Source organism: Elephantulus edwardii, unplaced genomic scaffold (genome assembly GCF_000299155.1).
Source record: "Elephantulus edwardii isolate Elephantulus edwardi_28Jun2011 unplaced genomic scaffold, EleEdw1.0 scaffold00511, whole genome shotgun sequence".
Lineage (NCBI taxonomy): Eukaryota > Metazoa > Chordata > Mammalia > Macroscelidea > Macroscelididae > Elephantulus > Elephantulus edwardii.
In genome coordinates, this window is record NW_006400261.1 from 382,067 (window position 1) to 401,900 (window position 19,834).

General features: G+C 39.0%; 1 protein-coding gene and 1 pseudogene across 1 annotated transcript in view; one reads left to right on the plus strand and one right to left on the minus strand.

The window, feature by feature from the left end:
• Window positions 1–19,834, minus strand: part of ZNRF2 (zinc and ring finger 2) — a gene marked incomplete at its 5' end in the record, with an annotated part of 107,474 nt that overhangs the window by 77,006 nt on the left and 10,634 nt on the right. The gene's annotated exons all lie outside the window — the stretch shown is intronic.
• LOC102848004 lies at window positions 8,136–12,333 on the plus strand (annotated as a pseudogene).

The window sequence follows — 19,834 nt, forward strand, 5'->3', positions numbered from 1 at the left end:
CTTCCTCTCTTGCGCTGTCCTTCCACCCTCCCAAGCATGATGTCCCTTTCCAGGGACTGATCCCACCTTGCAACATGTACAAAGTATATCAGACGGAGCTTCAGAATCCTTGCCTCCAAGGAGTACCCTGGCTTTACCCTCTCCAGGACAAACTTGTTTGTTCTCTTAGCAGCCCATGGTATATTCAATTCTCTTCTCCAGCACCACAGCTCAAAGGCATCAATTCTCCTTCTATCATCCCATGTTACTGTCCAGCTCTTCAATGCACAACAAGTAATTGCAAAGACCATGGCCTGTATCAGGCACACTTTAGTCTCCAGACTTGACATCACTGCTCTTCAGTACTTTGGAAAAGTCTCTGACAGCAAACTTTCCCAATGCAATTCTACTTTTAATTTCCTGGCTGCTGGTACCAAGAGTGTTGACTGTACAGCCAAGCAAACTGAAGCTGTTAATAATCTCAATCTCTTTACCATCTATCATGATGCTGCCAATTGGCCCACTGTTGAAAATATTTGTTTTCTTGATGCTGATCTTCAATCTATATTGAAAGTTGCAGTCCTTGACCTTCTGCAGGAAGTGCTTCAGGTCCTTCTCAGTTTCAGCAAGCAGGGTTATATCATCTGCATAACGCAGGCTGCTGATGAATCTACATCCAATCCTGATGCCACATTCCTCCTTGTATAGCCCTGCCTCCCGGATAATCTGTTCCGCATATAGATTGAAAAGATATGAAGATACGCCCTTCCCAATTTTGAACCATGCAGTGTTTCCTTGTTCTGTTCTGATGACTGCCTCCTGGTCCAAGTGTAAGTTTCACATAAGCACAATCAAGTGTCTGGGATTCCCATTCTTTTCAGAGTCAGCCAAACCTTTTTGTGATCTACACAGTCAAATGCCTTTGCATAGTCAAGGAAACACAGACAGACATTCCTCTGGTACTTTCTACTTAATGACACAGGTAGCACCACACAGTACACTAAACTCTTAAGTACAAGTATTAGTAAAATTATGTTTACTGGTGTTAACCTGTCAACTTCACCTTTTATGTTGTCACTACTGTAATCCATTTCACAAAGATGGGAAGGCTGTGTTCCTTTTTGTTACAATGTATTCAATGACCATCAAGCTAATTACTGAGGAGGGGGAGGAGAAACAGTGGTTAATAATGGAAATATTTTCTAAGGATATCTTTAACAAACATCATTTTAAGAAACTCTGAACAACTGTACAAAAACATCTTACATCCTTAAAAAAAAACCAACATCTTACATCCTTAAAGCCAAGAAAGAAGGCTATCCCTTCATTGCACGTCTTTAAAAGACATCTGTATAAAATCAGTTCCTCATTTCCCTTAGAAACAAAGTTTTAAATGATTGTTGTTATGTGCTGTTAAGTAGAACACAACTCCTAATAACCCTATGAACAAAAGATCTGAAGTCGGTTCTAACTTACGCCATCCTCCTGTTTCTTGACAAACAGAGCCCAATGAATGAGAGGTTCAGAATTTATAAGTATTTAACAGAAATAGATTTTAATATCTAAAATGGAAAAATATTATACCCAGTGGAATTCTGATAAATGTTTAATAAATGTCCTCTTTTTTCCAGAGGGACAAAAAGAGCCCTAGTTTGTAGTATCTGACAAATTTCCATGGTAGAAAAAGTCCCACCACACTTGGTTTCAAGCTACTAAAATAAAAATTATCAAATGTGGAACTGGGAAGCGATGTATAGCAAAAGTTACGCAGTATTTCTACCATACTTACACAGTAGGTGTCAACAACCTCAAGAACAAAGATAATACTGAAAAGCAGTAATTGGAAATGATAAGTGTTACCTAGTAGATCATTTACTTAAGTCTAAGTTTATAGGAATTTAATTTTAATAATGATTTTGTATTTAACAACTGTTTGGCCAAAATTGTGAAAATTAAATTTCATGAAGAGTTGGTCTTTGCATACAATTCCTTTTTAAAAAAATTTAGCCTAGTCCTTTGTTTATTTCCTATGAATTTTTGTTAACTGACAAGGAAGTAAATCACAGTATGTAATTCAGTCAATTCTTTCAATTCTTTCTCTTAAATCCCCCTAAGCTTCTTACGTGCCTTAAGTCTACCTACCTTTTCTCTTCAGTAAAGCAAGCCCCCATTCATGACTCTAAGCATAAGAGTAACATCCATTCATTGCCCCGCCCCCTAATTTTTACCACAGAAAAATGAAAGCAATGGCCACTTGCAGTTGCTACAAACTTATTTCCTCCAATCTATTTCACAGATTTAATTTCTGCATATGAATTTTCTTAAGTTACCTAAAAAAAAAACCAGAACAACTTGCATTTACACTAGTATCATTTACAATGATATTACATTACTTTCTATCTGATAGGCCTAAAATGTAACCGCATTACAATTTTTCATTTTCCTAAAAAGCAATCTGGCAGAGCCTACTGAAATTGATAATAGAAAGTACTATTTTAGGAGCATAGTGGAGTATGTACTTGGAACAACTCTTCTATTGGAAAAAAAAATCAAAATTTTAAAAGAAAAATTCTAAACATTGAAATGGCAAGAAATCTAAAAATTCTAAGGTTAGAAACCCAAAGGAGTGAAATGGACACCCTTTTGCTGGAGTCCCTGGGGGGTGCAAATACTTAAAATATTCAACTACCAGCTGAAAGGTTTAGTGGTTTGAATCCATTATGTATGTCTCAGAATAAAAGCGTGGCAAACTGGCTTCTGAAAGGTCACAGAATGAAGACCTTATGGAGTATAGTTCTACCCTGTATTTTATGGGGTCACCATGAGCTGAAATTGACAATAGTGCAACTGTTTTCCTTGAGCTAAATAAAATGTTCTCAAAGACTTCATGGACAGGAAGCTCTGGTGGTTTAGTCTGTACAGAGTTTTGCTGCTAACCCCAAAGAGGAAGCCCCTAATTCAGGAGCTCAGTTGTACCTTCTGGGCTGTCAAGAGACAGCAACTTGGTTCCCTTGGTGGCCCATTCTCTTCAACTACCTACATGGCCACCACATCCCTTCTGTCCTGGGGCTCATTCTTCAGCCCCTCTTTCAAAAGCTTTGGCCTATCACCTCATCTCTGGCACACTGTAAGTACTCCTCTGGAACCCATTTGGTAAAGATGTGACCCTGGAATTTAGGAAGCTGTGATCCCACCCTTTGAGATCCAGGGGATTATGGCCCCATTCTTTTAAACCATACAGACTAAGAAGCAGTAGTCTAAACAGAACAAGGAAACATCACCTTGTTTAAAATCAGGGAAGTTGTGCATTAGGGTTGTATACTTTCTTACACTTCTTCAATATGTATGCTGAGCAAATAATTTGAGAAGCTGGTCTATGTGAAGAAAAATATGGTATTATGAATGGAGGAAGACTCAATTACAAGCTCTGTTATGCAGATAATACAACCTTGAGTGTGAAGAGAACTTCAAGTACTTGCTGTAGAAGATCAAAGACCACAGCCTTCAATCAAGCAAGAAGCCGGTGGTAGGGAAGAAAGGAGGAAAGAAAACTGTCCATACAAAGAAGCTCAAGAAGCCCATGGTGGGTGAGAAAGCTGTGGCCATCAAGAAATCCACAGCTGAGCAGCAGCAAAAAGGACTGCCACAAAGGAAAAGAAGCCTTCAGCATAAACTCTTAAATTTGTTTACTCCATTGGGACAGCTTATTTTTTAATAAAGACCTGTTGTTTGGGAGGGACCCAACAACAAAACAAAAAAATCCCTCACTCCAGACCAATAAGCAACATCATGATGGAGAAATGACTGGAGTTATCAATGACTTTATTTAACGTGTATCTACAATCAATATCCATGATAATAGCAATAAAAAAATCAGGAGACCTGTTACACTGGGAAAATCTGCTGTCAAAGACTTCTCCAAAGTGCTAGAGAGCAATGATGTCAGTTTAAAGACTGACGTGTACCTGATGCACATCATGGCATTTTCAATTGTTTCTTATGCATCTGAAAGTTGCACTGGATGACAGAAGGAGAATCAATGCCTCGAATTGTGGTGCTGGAAGAGTACTGTAGACTGTCAAAAGAATAAGTATGTCTTGGAGAATGTGCAACCAGGGCGCGCTACTTGGAGGAAAATATATTGTTGTTAACCCAAAGGCAGCGTCTTTCTGGTGGTTTAAATCCACCAGTGGCTCTGCATGAGAAATAGAGCAATTTTCTGTGTGATTTATAGCCTCATGAAAACCTGTTAGAAGGTGAGCTATGTTTGGTTTCTACCTTAACAGCAGAGTTTGTGGTTTTGTCTGAAAATATAACTCATTCCAATTATCAGGATCTATACTTAACTGGTAAGGAGTTGTGTTGCCAACCAGAAGGTATATGGTTCAAAACCATAAGCTGCTCTCTGGCATGTGATTTACTGCCTCTGAAAACCCACCAGAAGGTCAGTTGAGTAAGTTCCAACTCAAAAGTAAAAAAATAGCAATATAAAAAAAATAAAGGAGTCTTGGTGGTGCTGTGGTTAAAGAATTTGGCTGTTATCCCAAAACTGAGTAGTTCAAATCCACTAGCTGCTCCTCAGGAGGAAGAGGAGACAATTGGCATCCATAAAGATTCAGTCTCCAAACTCCATGGGCAGTTCTGCTCTGCCCTACATGATGGCTGTGAGTAGGGGATGAGTGGATGGCAATGGGTTTTTGTGGTTTGGTTTTTCAAAAAACATACAGAAATAATCCTGAATGGTCAGTTTATACAGTAGGGAATATGTCCTATACTGCAAGAGTAGTTTTATCCAAGTATGTTAACAGCAGGACTTCTCATGCAGTAATGTGCATACAAATCACCTGCTGGATGCACAGGTGCGCTATGCTGCATAATAATTGCCCCTCATCATCTTCCTAGCAGCTAAATGACACAATAGCTACTAATGGGCATACAGTATGTGTTTCGAGGGGAAGATTACCCTCTGAAAAAACTCGGACTTTTTAGTGGGGTTAAGAAAAAAGAGCTATTCCCTAGTGCCAGAAAATCTAAGCCTGAACAGGGACAATAAATGACATCCATTTCCTGTAAGGGGCCTTCCACTTTCATTACCACCTTTTACCTCATATAGCCCTTTTATTACCAGCTTTCTATAGATATTATCTGACAAGAAGAATTTAGGCATTCTTCTAAAGTATGGACTGGGGCTTGACTGGATGTGATCTAGTCCTGTGAAAGGAAGCCTCACACCAGGGAACCTAAGCTAATGCTGATGTTGTCCTGATTATTTCAACCAATAAATGCCTGCTGACGGCGCCATTTGAAGTACATGGTTGAAGTTCTGCTACAAATGGTCCTTCACTTTGAATTTGTGATATAGTGATATTGTTACCACCTAGAGATTTTTTTAAGGCATAATTTTTAAAAAATGCCTTATTTGTTTCACTAAGTCTGGGCTGTGGTCTAAGATTTTATACATCCAATAAAGTCTCAAGTGAGAACAAGAGCCAGGTTTAGTACTGGGCACTTTGAAATCACACCATTTAGTCCTCATTAACTAAATTCCCAAGTTATTGAGGATTTTATCATCTCCATATATAAATGATTAAACTGACACTCAATAGAGAAACAAAAGTATTGATAAATAGAAGGGACACAGGGTCACTCTAGCTGATTCAATTAATAAAGTGTCTATTAGAGGCTCCTTCAATGTTACACACAATTAAGTCTTTTTTTTTAGCATGAAACCTGAACATCACAGTCTATCACAAGCATTCTGTGACTTTGCACATAAAGGCAAATGGACCAGGTATCATAGCAGTGTAAGGTTATGACTCCTGAACCAACAACAATACCTGGAAATTTAGTAGCTTTTACTTGGCCTTTACTCAGTTAATGGGCTTTAAAACTCTTGAGATCGTTCCAATGAATAAGAAGAATGCTCTCAAATTTGCTTGGCTGGCTATACAGCCCTTCCTTTCAGAAAAATCTCTCAGGACCACTGTTCTACAGCACAAAAATCTCAATGACCCTGTCCACAGTGGATCCTCTTCCATGGAGCCTGGCACATAAGGACACAGACTTAAAATAAACAGATGAGCATCTAAATGTGAGTTATGGGAGCACTGGTACTGGTCTCACTTTTGTTGGTAAGTCATTTCTGATTCACTGAAACTCTATAGGACAAAACAGAACTTCCTCGTATGGTTTCTAAGGCTGTATTATCTTTATGGAAAAAGAATGCCCCATCTTTCTCCCATTGAGCAGCTGGTTAAGGCAGAGTACCAACCACTGTACCACCAGGACTACTCCCATAGTGGTAAAACTAGAGCGGTAACGGCAGTGAGAGTAGTTTTGGTTTGGTAGTTTGGTATCATTATTAGATCTTTTTTTATTTACAAGATGCATATATTACTACAGAAAATATAGAGCAATATACAAAGAGGAAAAAATAGTCTTCCTACTAGATAGGACCAATTTTTAGGACACTGATAGTACTTTCTAGTCTCTTTCTTTTTAATATGTTAACATATATGCAATTTGCTAACAAAATTATCAAAACAAAACTCTTATCACTCCTGTTATCTGTATTCTGCTGTTGGTGTCTGTGGTCAAGGCCCCTACTCATAGGAGCCCCATGCACGATGGTTCACACTCACTGCACAATCACAGTGCACAGTCCTGTGCCACCCCCCCCACCCCCCCCCCCTCCCCCCCCCCCCCCCCGACTGGCACAGATGCATCTTGTGACTCACTGGGGCTTCATGACTGAGTTGTGGAATTTCAAAATGCTAGAATGGTCAAAGAGGTTTGCACTCAAATTACTAAACTACAAGTGAATGCGTTTGAGCTACTCTGGAAGAAAAAGGCCTGGTGATCTACTTTAGTAAAGATTATGGCCAGGGAAGCCAGCACAGCAGAGCTCTACACTTAGTACTCAGAGTTGTCATGAGTTAATGCCAACATGACAGTAACCAGTTATAGTAAAGCAAGCTTTTCTTCGTAGTTTTTCAAAATCTGTAAACTGTGCTAAGAACTGTTCAACATATAGCAACATGCACACCTTCAGTGACAGACAGAGGGTGGCTGTCAGGAGATACACCAGACTGGAATTGAAACGTCCTGCCTGGAAGGTGGCAGTTCTATCACCAAACTACCAATGTATCTCATTGTTTATGACTATTCTTTTCCAAGGGTCTCTACTCACTGGTCCACAAATTCATCCTTACACATTCAGTACTAAAGAGCCTATCTAGTCTATTGCACAAGATTTTTTTTAATGAGTAACTATTATTCACTGTCATCAAATAAATTCAAACTCATAACAACCCTTCACTGCTTTTCGGATATTGTAAATCTTGAGGTAAGACTAAATATCTTTCTCCCATGGAGCAGATGGTAGATTCAAACTGCTTACCTTTTGGTTAGCAGTACAACTACCAGGAAGTTTGCTGCAGCTCACTATCTTTTAACTTAAGTAAAATGAAAAAATGAGGTAATATAGATTATGATAATGAAAAAAATCTTAGGAAAGGCACGAAAGAAGTCAGTGGAGCCTAAGAGAATTTCATCCCCAACAGATCATATCATGAAGTAAGCTCTTCAGGTTTCTCAAATTCCTCTGACCTTGTGATTCTAAGAGATAAAAGCTACTTTCAGAACTCCAAGCAGTGAGACTGAAAGAAGTAATTCCCCACTTCTCTGAGTCCAAGACTATCTGTTTAAGCAGCAGTAATCTACAAGTATCTACAAGTATTCTTATGATCCCCCCTTGTCAACTGAGACATTTCTCCAGCTGCTGACCTTATTATTTGCTCTTATACAATAAGCTGAATTATCTTTTTGAAGTTTACGATATTGAGACCTTGCCTATAGTAGTATGTGCAAATTTAGTTTGTGAAGCAACAAGGTAGAAAAAGATTCTTTGAAGCCACACTATTCTATGCTCTATCTTTGAAAGTGAAGCACAAGAAAACTAACGTTGAAGGTCATAAAACTAGTTAGTGACTGACCTTAAAGTAAAACTATTCTCCTCATACACACCAAGTACCTCCTCTAAAAATAACTATATTTAGACCAAGAGACTGTTGTGAACAGAGCAAGAGAACATTTTGATTTCTTGAATCAAGAAAGGTGTCAAGGCTGTGTCCTTTCTCTGTAAGTATTCTATCCGTATGCTGAACAAATCATCCAAGAAGTTAAGACTTTATGAAAGAGAATGTGGAATCTATGTTATGTAGGTGGCACAACTTTGCTCACTGATAGTGAGAGGGACTTATTCAAGTCTTATTCTTGCTGCAGAAGATCAAGGACCACAGCCTTCAATATGTATTACATCTCAACATCACCATCAGGTAAATCGGCAACAGAATGATAAATGGAGAAGAGACTGATGGTATAAAAAATTTCATCTTGTTCAGATCCACAATCCACATTCTTGGCACTAACAGTCAAGAAATCAAAGGATGAAATGCACTGGGAAAATCTGTTGGGGACCTGTGCAGAGTACTAAAGAGCAGAATATTAGCTTAAAGCCTTAAGTGCACCTGATCCAAACCATGGTCTTCCAAATAGCTGGCTATGCATCTGAAAATGGTTCGGGACAACAGAATAATCAATGCCTTTGAGTTGCAGTTCTGGAGAAGAGTACTGAATATCCTAAGGACTGCAAAGGAAACAAACAGGTCTATCTTGGAGAAAATGAAACCACAGTGCTCTTTGGAAACAAGAATGGTAAAACTTTATCTCACATACTTTGAGCCTGTTGTTAGAAGAGACCAATCCTTGCAAAAAGATATCCTGCTCAGACATGTGGAGGGTCAATGTGAGAGAGGAAGACACTCAAAAAAATGAACTGACACGCTGGCTGTACCAATGGGCTCAAGTGTGTCAGAGATGGTGACCATGGTACAGGATAGGGCAGGTTTCAGATCCATGGTTTACAGGGTCACAGGGTTAGACGCAATTCAACAGCATGAAACAACATCTGCTGGTGTGGCCCATAGGGAGTTGCCCTGCTAACTGGCCATGCTAGTTTCAAATCCACAAGCAGCTTCAGAAGAGGGAGGAGGAGGAAGAAAAGTCAAGAAAAGAACCGTACTTATATAAAACACAAGGTATATAAGTGAATGTATAAAACACAATGTATATGAAAAAGGCACTGATCAATATTAACTAATTATATGAAACACATGTTATACAAATGATTGTATAAAACTCAATGTACACGAATGAAGCACAATGTGTATGAATGTAGGAAAACTAATCTTACAGCAAATGCAGCTATCTATACTGCAGAACATTTAAGGATGTGAGTAAAGCCCCCCTCTTTGCTTAGAAAACAAAAACAAAACAAACTAAAAATAAAAACCTTCTCCTCTCTTCATAGATAGAAAAGGAATTCCCAGTTTGGGATTCTGCTACCCACACTAACTTTCCTCAATCCAAAGACCTTCTTGCTAAGGACACCTATAAAAGATGAGCAGACAGACCACTCTCTTCTGCTTTCATCTTTGATGAGTATGGATTCCACAGTCAAGATTCGGTACAGTCCGTCTCATCAACATGATAGACACTGGGGTGGGAGGTGGGGAAAACCAACAACAAACCAAAGTCCCTTTTTCTGGTTCCTCGTGTGTAAGACTGGAGTTTCTTTTTATTGCCCCAGTTGTTAAAGATACAGTTAAACTTACATACACTATTGCATAATCTTCAAGTCACTTATACTTCCAGAGCTCATACGAAAACAAACAAGAAACATGATAGTTAGAAATCTACATCTACAATCTTACTCATATTCTGCCCAATTTTTACAAAGGTTTTTCTAAACCAAACTAACTTGCCAACTTTTTCCTCAAATTTCCAGCTTTTCACTCTGCTCAACTACTTTGTACATTCCTTTGGCATTCTTCTCTCGGAAACACTCACCCTAAAAATAAAGTAACCTGAACTTTGCTCTTTTTCTTGAGAACTTATAATCTGTAAATAAATCGACTACTATACAGTTTGTTACACTGCAGATTACTTAAAACATTATCATCTCACAACTTTGCCAGATTTGAAGAAACAAAACAAATGCTAAACTTTAGTTACATTTATCTATATTTACATCATCAAGCCTTTTGCTATATATGTCATTAGTTAAGCATTTTGAGTATTGTTAGATTTTGTGTCCAATCAGTATTCTAGTCCACTGAGGAAGTACTCAAGTAAAGCAAAGTGGGAAAATGGGATCAGCAAGAAAGAATTTCATTCATTCTGATAACTCATTTCTAACTGCACCTTATAATCCCAAACCCTAGACTACAAAGAATGTTAGATGGTTTCATTTATATGAAATTCAAGAACAGACAAAACTAATCTATGGTAGCACAAAGCAGGTAATAAAAATAAACCAAAATCAACTGCTGCTGAGTTCGTAGGACAGCAACTTCATAGGCCAGAGGAGACTCATCACAAAGTTTTCCAAAACAATAAACTAAGTACAGATTGTCAGATCTTTCACTCATGTAAAAGCTACTGAATTAAGAGAAGAGAAAGACAGATAGATGGATTTAGGAAATATATAGAGAAATGTGTTTAAGTACACTGGATTTCTCTAGGACAATAGGTATACTGGTGTTATTATGGAGTGGTAGACAGAATACTGGGTCTCTTCAAAGATATCTATGTCCTTATCCCTGCTTGTAGACCTTAAATCAGCAGACCTTAAAGTAGGGGGATTATTCTGGATTGTCCAGCTAGGCCCAACATAATTACATCCTTAAAATGCGAAAGAGGCAGAAGAATCAAAGCCATAGATGGCAGCATGAGAAAGAGTTGGCTTAGGTCATCAGCTTTGAAGATGAAAAGAGGTAGCTATAAGCTAAGATAGGAATGTACTCTCTAGAAGTTGGAAAAGATATTTAGAAAGAACAAAGACCTGCTAAACCTTTGTGTTTTGGCCCAGTGAGACTCAATGCAGCCTTCTGATCTCAAAGATAATAAATATGTGTGGTTTTTAGTCAGTAGATTTGTTTCACTTGCAATAGCATCAATAGAAAACTAATTTTAAAATAAAGCATGAGATTGATTCAGTCAGATTCAGCCATATGTCATCGTTTAAGTATTAGTAATACCTAACAGCCAAATTTCTTAGCATCTCAGAGTCTCCATTTTCACATTTTAAAAAATGAGCTGTTGGCAATAAGCCCGCCCCTGTGCCGGAAGGAGGAAAAAGACAAGCCTTTTGGGATCCCTGGACATCAAGATTAAAAGAGCGAACAAGGTTTATCACGCTGGGATCTCACGCTCCTGGTGGTGGGGCTTACACAGCTAGCTGCTGCTTCTTGAAGTAAGAGTCAGCGAGCTTCTTTCTCCGCAGAGGAACTCGATTGAAGGTCAAAGGCCCAGTTACAAGGAGCAAGCCACTATCCAGCTGCTTCAGGAAAACTACTCTCTTCTTGCCTCTGTGATGCCCTGTGAGGATTTTCAGAACTGCCCTGGGTGTAATGCTAGGACACAGCCTCCTCACGTGCTGACTGAAGGGGTTTTTGCCATGGCTCAACGGAGTCCAAGGCACGTCTCAGGAGATGCTCTCGGGTGTGGTGGTCATAACTAGCAAGGATTCCGTCCAACACTAGGGAGTTTCTTTGACAATGGAAGGAAGTGTAAACCTCCAGCTCAGTGCCAAAAGTGTGGGTGTGTTTGAAGCTTTCTATAATTCCGTTAAACCTATCCAGATTATCTCCAGCACCATAGAAATGGTAAAGCCAGGAAAATTCCCCAGTGGCAAGACAGAAATTCCTTTTGAATTTCCACTGCATGTGAAGGGCAACAAAGTTCTGTATGAGACCTACCACGGTGTGTTTGTCAACATCCAGTACACACTGCGCTGTGACATGAGGTGGTCTCTGTTGGCTAAGGACTTGACCAAGACCAAGACCAAGACCAAGACCAAGACTTGTGAATTCACCGTGCACTCTTGCCCCTCAAAAGGGGAAACTGACTCCAAGTCCTGTGGACCTCACCATCACCCCTGAAACCTTACAGAATGTCAAAGAGAGAGCCTTGCTGCCTAAATTTCTTAGTAGAGGACATCTCAACTCAACCAACTGTGTTATCACACAACCACTGACAGGAGAGATGGTGGTTGAGCACTCAGACGTGGCCATCAAGAGCATAGAGCTGCAGCGGGTCCGAGCGGAGACCTGTGGATGTGCAGAAGGCTATGCACGAGATGCCACAGAAATTCAGAACATCCAGATTGCCGATGGGGATATTTGCCGGAGCCTCTCTGTTCCTATACACATGGTTTTCCCCAGGCTGTTTCACCAATTCCCACTGGAGTTCTTAGTGTCTGGTCAGTCTGTTGCAGCACATTTCTTCCTTTAGATCCTACCCTTGTTTCTGTTGGTTCTCAAATAATGAGCCCACAAAAACAGTTCATGCTGCTTTGCACAGTGGCCTTCCAAGAGCAGCATCCATCTTTCTGAGGTGACTTGGCCAGGCTGACTTATGCTGAAGGCTTCAAAGACTGTGCTCCCACTGCCTGTCAAAAGAGAGAGAGAGAGAGAGAGAGAGAGAGATATTGTGTGTGTGTGTGTGTGTGTCTGTGTAAATCAACCCTACTTGGTCCCTGCCTTACTCTAGGGCTTTACCAATGAAGTTAATAAGGCTTAACCAAGTCATTTAATAGTTGGTTTCTAGAAAATATGTTTCTGGTTTATGAATCTCCTTTTATTCTTCTACACTGTAAATTTCTGTGGTTATATATTTAAAGCAAAAGAAAATAAAGGCTCACACTTCTGAGAAAAAAAAAATGAGGGAAATTATTTTCTCAGTTTCCTGCAAGATATTATTCGAAAATATAAGTAGACAAAGCATGTCAACGTTGTCTGTAAACTGGAAAGGAGCTACAGATGGAAGCTTGCAGTATTACATAAGATAATGTGAACAAGGTAACATTAACATTGGCATATTCAAATACCACATATAATCTTCATATTTACTGAATTGTTTATAATACATTTGAAAGTTTAAAGAAAAAAAGTCAGTATGTTAATTTCTAGACAATCTCTTAGAAATTTGATAGTTAACAGTCTAACAGTAAAAAGCTGTCTTTTACTACATATGTTGTATTCTACACCAAAGATACTTTCAAAATATAATTAACAAAACTACTGCTCAGGACTTGACTTAAAAGTGCTGAAAGCACTGGGAAGCTAAATATCCAAAGCTATTACAAATAGGAGTAATCACTACCTAAAATACTTCTATCACTAAAACAGACAAAATGAAGGAAAAAAAGCTAAACTAGGACAAAAAAATAAAATTCAAAAAGGATAAAGAGTATACAAACAAAAATAGGGTTAATGAACTAAAAATTAAGACTAAAAATAGAAGTAACATGTAACAATTCATGTTTGTATGTATATTTTGTCTTTTCCCATGAGCTCACTACAAACATGATAAATTAATATTAACAACCACTGCCTAATAACAATTCAAGTGAAGTAGAATCAAATGAGATTATTCTTTCATGATACATGAAACATCTTTGGGGAAGGGGAGAAGGCAATTAAATTAATCTACCAATATGGACTTTAAGTAACTTCTCTTTTAGTTGGGAGGTGGAGTGGGGCATATTAAATAGTCATAAAAATTCTAGCCCTGCTAGAAGGAGTTGTCCTTTCTAAAGGTCAATTTGGCAATAAAGCTCAAATCCCTTAAGCAAAGGTCTATCTTGAGTTCCAACAGATGCTGACAGCAACAGTTATGTATAAAAGTCCCAGACTGCCAACAAACTGGACATAATTCATGAAATCTTTGACCACTGCCTTGAAAATCTCACATATCCACAATCTGGCCATGTCTCACCTCTAATGCAACCATTAATTACCTCCTGCCTGGATTTTTGCCTTGTTCTTTAACCCTTGCCCCCTAGACTCTGCTCTCAACACACCAGCAGAAAAATGTTTTATACTTAAGTTCAAAAACAACTGCCTGCTCAAAAGCATTGCAATGTTTTCCCCTATTTCTATAAAGTAAAAGCCAAAAAACCAGGCTAATGGTGGTTATGTGTTTCATAATTCTGTCCCCACTCTCACCCCACCCTCTGCTCTTCTCTTCCACAAGGCTTTATGTCGCAGTGACACTGACTTCAGGGTTATTCCCAGAATGTACCAGGTTCACCTACACCTCACTACCTTTACACTTACTGTTGCTTCTGCCTGGCTAGGCTTTCCCCAAGAGATCTTAGTGGCCTGGTCCCATATTCTCTGCTTAAGAACTGTACGTGGTCTTTAACTATTTACTGAATGAATGTTTTAACAGGGGACAGTCAGTCTTTAAAAATCACTAACAGAAACATTTAATGTGATACAAGAAAACTGAAGAGGAGAGTGGTGTACAACCGATGCTATAATTAGTGACTATACAATCTATGGATATAAGTAAAAGGAGAAATTAGAAAATATTTTTAACTGAATGCTCTATAGAAAACAAAACCAAAACACAGTTTACCTCTTTTAAAGCGCTTCTCAGAGAAAACCAAAATCTGTCATTTAAAAAAAATCTTAAAAAGCATAAAGTTCAAAATCAAATAAATATATAAAACTCCCCCAGTCTTTTATATAAAATGCACATACATATTTAAAACAGGAGAAATAAGTATCAACATTTTATTCTGTTAATAAGATTGCAAATACTTTGCATTGTGATTTTCTGCATTCTTTTCTGATAATATAAGTATTATTTTTATACTAAAAAAAAGAGCTTTGGTAACAGGGAGATTAAGTATAGCTAACCGAAAATTCAGTGTTTTGATCTTACCAGTTGCTCTGAGGAGGAAAGTTGCACAGCCTTAGACTACAGACAAGGACCCTTTATGAGAACCAACAGAAGAGTTTCAGTTTTGGGTTCTAACAAAAACCTTGCAAAAACTTTTGAGTCCTGGTCCTGTTCTAATTGTCAACATCGTCCTCTGCCTGCCTTTAAAAAATCCTTTCTCTACAAGGGGAGCTCTAGTGGTAAGAAGCTGCACTGCAATCCCAGAGATGTGCTGCTCTGCAGGAGAACGAGGGGCAATCTCCTCCTGTACCAGTCAGATTAGATTTGACAGACACACACACAAAATAATAAAATTTTTTAATAAATACCTTACTCCACAGACTGCAATGTTTGCTCCTCCTCACTTTGTATCTACTTCTTAATACTTCGACCTACTTTATAACTTCATTTGTAATCTGTAAACTGACACGGTTTTTTTAAAAAAAATTAATTTTATTTCTTTTCAATTTGGTGTACCATCGAACTGGATCCAACTGGCACAGGAAGAGTTTGCCCCTCCTTCTCCAGCACAGGATCTGGTGGATTTGAACCACACACCTTCGAGACTGCAGTGCAGCTTCTTGCCACTAGACCACCAGAGCTCCCTAAATTGACAGGTTTTTAAATGTCCTAATTGTTGTTCTTGGTAGTTGCTATTCAGGTGGCTTTAATTCACAGCAACCTTACATGTAACTTAAAGACATACTACCGACTCCTTCGCCATCTTCATGGCTCTGGATATGCTTAAAGTCCACTGTAGCAGCTTTTGTGCTAATGCTTCTCACTGAGGGTTTCCTTAACTGTCATTGACCCTCTCTGCTAACAATGATGCACCACCAAGACTGCTCTGTCCTGATGGCATGCCCAAAGCCAAGCGAGTCAAAAATCTCATCATCTCACTTCTAAGATTATTTTCACTGGTGTTTCTCTGAGACTGATTTGTTCATTGTTCAGACAATTTGTGGTGTACACTCATATTCTTTACCAATACCTGAGAGACTCGTAATTCCAACAGCTTGAAGGATGCTACTAGATGGAAATTCTGTATTATTTGTGTTGTTAGGAGCTGAATTGCCTGTAAGTCATAACAACCCTATGAACAACAGATCTGAATCTTGCTCTATCTGGCACAAACCTCACAATCTCTGCTATTCTCAAATCCACTGTATCAATCCATCCTGTTGGGATGGATCCTTCTCTGACCTTCTCTACCTTGTCTAGCATGTCCTTTTCCAAGGACTGCCCCCTCCTGATAGCATGTCCAATATATGTGAGACAAAGTTTCATCATCCTTACCTCTAAGGAGTACCCTGTTGCACTTCTTCCAACAGATTCATCTGTTCTTCAGGCCGTCCATCGACTATTCAGTACTTTTCTCCAACACCACAACTCAAAGGCATCAATTTCTTCTCTGTCATCCTTTCCACGGCGCAATTTTCAGAAGTACAGGAAATATCTGATAAGACCATGGCTTGCATCAGACACATAGCAGAGTCTTTGACATCTTTGCTCTTTAGCACTTTGGAGAGGTCCCTGACAGATTTTCCCAATGTGATATGTCTTATTTTTTGACTGCTGTTAGCTTGTTGTTAAATAAATGAAATTGTCCCTAACTTCAGCCTTTTTCTCCATCTATCACAATGTTGCCTATTGGTGCAGTGGTAAGGATTTTTATTTTGTTGTTGTTTTGGGACTTTTTTTTTATGTTGACATGTAATCCATACTGAAGACTTCATTCTTTGATCTTCCTCAGAAAGTGTTTCAAGTCCTCTTCACTTTCAGCAAGCAAGGCTGTGTTATCTGCATAATGCAGGTTGTTAGTAAGGCTTCTTCCAATCCTAACACCACAATCTTATAAGTGTCTTGAATCATTTCTTCAGAATACAGATTAAATAGGTATGAAGGGAGGATATAGCCCTGACACAAACCTTTCTTGATTTTAAACCACGCAGTGTCCCCTTGTTCTGTTCAGACAACAGTTCCTTGGTCTAGATATAGTTTTTGCATAAGCATAATGAAGTGTTCTGGGATTCCCATTCCTCTCAATGTAATTGTTATGGTGCACAAAGTTAAACACCTTTGAATGTTGTTGTTAAGTGCCTTTGAGTTGCAGGAGACTCACAGCGACCCTATGAAGGAGAGTCCTCAACACTTGGGTGTCTTTCATCCTCTCTCCAGGTTCATAGGATTTCCGGAGGCAAGCTATTACAGAAGTGAATGGCCAACAAATACATGAAGAAATGCTCAAAATCCCTAGCTCTTAGAGAGATGCAAATCAAAACAACTATGAGATATCATCTCACCCCAGTAAGAAGAGCAAAATTTAACAGAACAGCAAACAACAAATGCTGGTTAGGTTGCAGAGAAACTGGAACCCATATACATTGTTGGTGAGAGTGTAAAATGGTGTAACCACTATGGAAGGCTGTATGGTGCTTTCTCAAAAAGTTGCAAACAGAAATACCATTTGACCTAGCCATTCCTCTACTGGGAATAAACCCTAAAGAAACCATAACTGCCACCCAAGCAGATATATGCACATCTATGTTTACCGTGGCTTTGTTCACAATAGCAAAGAGTTGGAAACAACCTAAGTGTCCATCAACAAACGAATGGATAGAGAAGCTGTGGTATATTCACACAACAGAATACTATGTTGCATTGAAAAACAAGGAACTCATGCAATATTATTCAAAATGGGTGACCCTGGAGGACAGTATGCTGAATGAAATATCTAGGTCACAAAAGAACAAATACTGCAGACTGACATCAGGGTTGGGAAAAGACGGAGAAAAATTGGATAAATTATGTATACTGCATTGAAACAGATGAGGGAGAGAACAGTTTAAAAGCGATACATGATTGGGTATTATGGTTATGACAAGAGTGAAGAATGAAGGTTGCATAGCAGAGTGTAACGGGGTGGGGGGGATTGTATACCAATGAAGGCCTTTTACTTTTCAAGGAGAGGAGCGAATTGGGGGAGCTGGGAGGGATGGGCAGGGAGAAAAGTGCAACAATGAATGAATGGAAATCCAAAATCTCTGTAAATGTTCATTAAAATAAAAAAAAAATCAATAAATTTTAAAAAACCATCATGATCCTTCAAAAACTGGCAGAAACAGTTTTTCCTACCTTCGTGGCCCCACCATCTCTTCATGTGGCATACACACCAGACATAATTTAACATTTCAGTAACTCCATCTTAATCTCAGATTTTTAAGTATTCTTCTTTAGTTTATATTTACTGTACTACTACAAAACACTGACATTTCAAAGCACAGTCCAAATGTTGTTAACACTTACTTACCTTCCTCTGTGAAGCACTGATTGCCCTTCACTATGAAGAGTTCAATTATAGTAGTTGCAACCACTGTGTACTAATCACATGTGCCTACCTTTCAAGTACAACTGAGAGATGAGCAAGGGCAAAAAGATGTACATCCATAATGGTTAGTTCCTGAAAGGGTTTCGATTCATGCTGACAAATTAGTACTTATCAGAATAAACATTACAACCTCTTTTCATTCTCACTGCACTGGAATTAGAACCAACTCACAGTCTCCAGCAAGTTTCCAGGCTTTAAATCATGCAGTTCTCTCACGGAGCCACTGGTGGATATAAAGCCCCAGAGGCATGACCTTTGGGTTAGCAGCACAACTCCCTAAGGACTAACCACCAAAGCAGCCCCCTCAACTTTTAATAAATAAACAATAGGTTTAAAAATAAAAGTTACAAGCTGGTTAATCTAAGCCTAAATCAGCGTGACAGGACTTTAAAATGACCACCCAAGATCCCCCATTCCTCCCTCCTTACACTTTTCTGTAATTCTGTCTCCTAGAGTGTTGGCAGAACCCATGATGGTTTCTAAACAGTGGAATGTGGCAAAACTGATGAGCTGTGTATGAATTCTTGTCCAAGATTACCTAAGTGTGTATAGTATCAGCCAAAACTGTTGCTCAAGTTTCTCCATGGCTCTAAAGTCACCAAAAACTAAGATGGCCAACATGATGTCGTCTAGAAGCATACATTTCTCTAATCCAATCTATAGAAAAGAACTAATCTTGGCTAACATCTTAAACAAACAGAATTAAGTTAAATTGTGCGGTAGGAACTGAGATACATATGTACTGCTTGAAGTAGCTCTGTGTTGTTTTTATGGACCACTGAGTCAGAACCAATTCCTAGCTGACTTTACAGTAGGTTTTTTTAGAGGCAGTATAATCGCACAGGAGGAGACTGCCCATCCTTCTCCCTCAGAGCAACTGGCAAGAGTTTAACTGCGTGCCTTCAGGTTGTCAGAGCAGCTCCTTAAGAGTAGGGCACCAGAGTTCTATCTCCAGTACTCTGTAAACTGACATGGTGGCCCCAATGTTAAGTGTTTGGCTGCTAACATTAAAGTTGGCAGTTCAAATCCATCAGACACTCTGCAGCAGAAAAATGTAACAGATGCAAAAGAGATTGAGATTGTTAACAGCGTCAGCTTGCTTGGTTCCACAACCAGCAGCCAGGAAATCAAAAGATCAATTGCACTGAGAAAATCTGCAGTCGAGGACCTTTCTAGATTACTGAAGAGCAGTATGTCAGTCTAGAGACTAAGGTGTGCCTGATCCAAGCCACGGTCTTCGCAATTACTTGCTATGCATCAGAGACATGGACAATGACTAAGGATGATAGAAGAATTGATGTCTTTGAGTTGTAATGTTGGAAAAGAGCACTGAACATACCATGAAATATTAAGAGAATAAACAGGTCTATCCTACAGAGGGATTCCCATTCTTCTCCTCAGAGTCAGCCACAGTTTATGATCCACACAGTCAAATGCCTTTGCATAATCAATGAAACACAGATAGACATTCTTCTGGTATTCCTTGTTTCAGTCAAGATCCATCTAACATCAGCAACAATATCCCTAGTACCACGACCCCTTCTAAACCCAGCCTGGGCTTCTGGCAATTCTCTGCTGACGTGCTGTTCTAATCGTTTTTGGATAATTTTCAGTAGAATCTTGCTTGCATGTGAAATCAATGACACTGTTCTGTAGTTTCCACACTCAGTTGGGTCA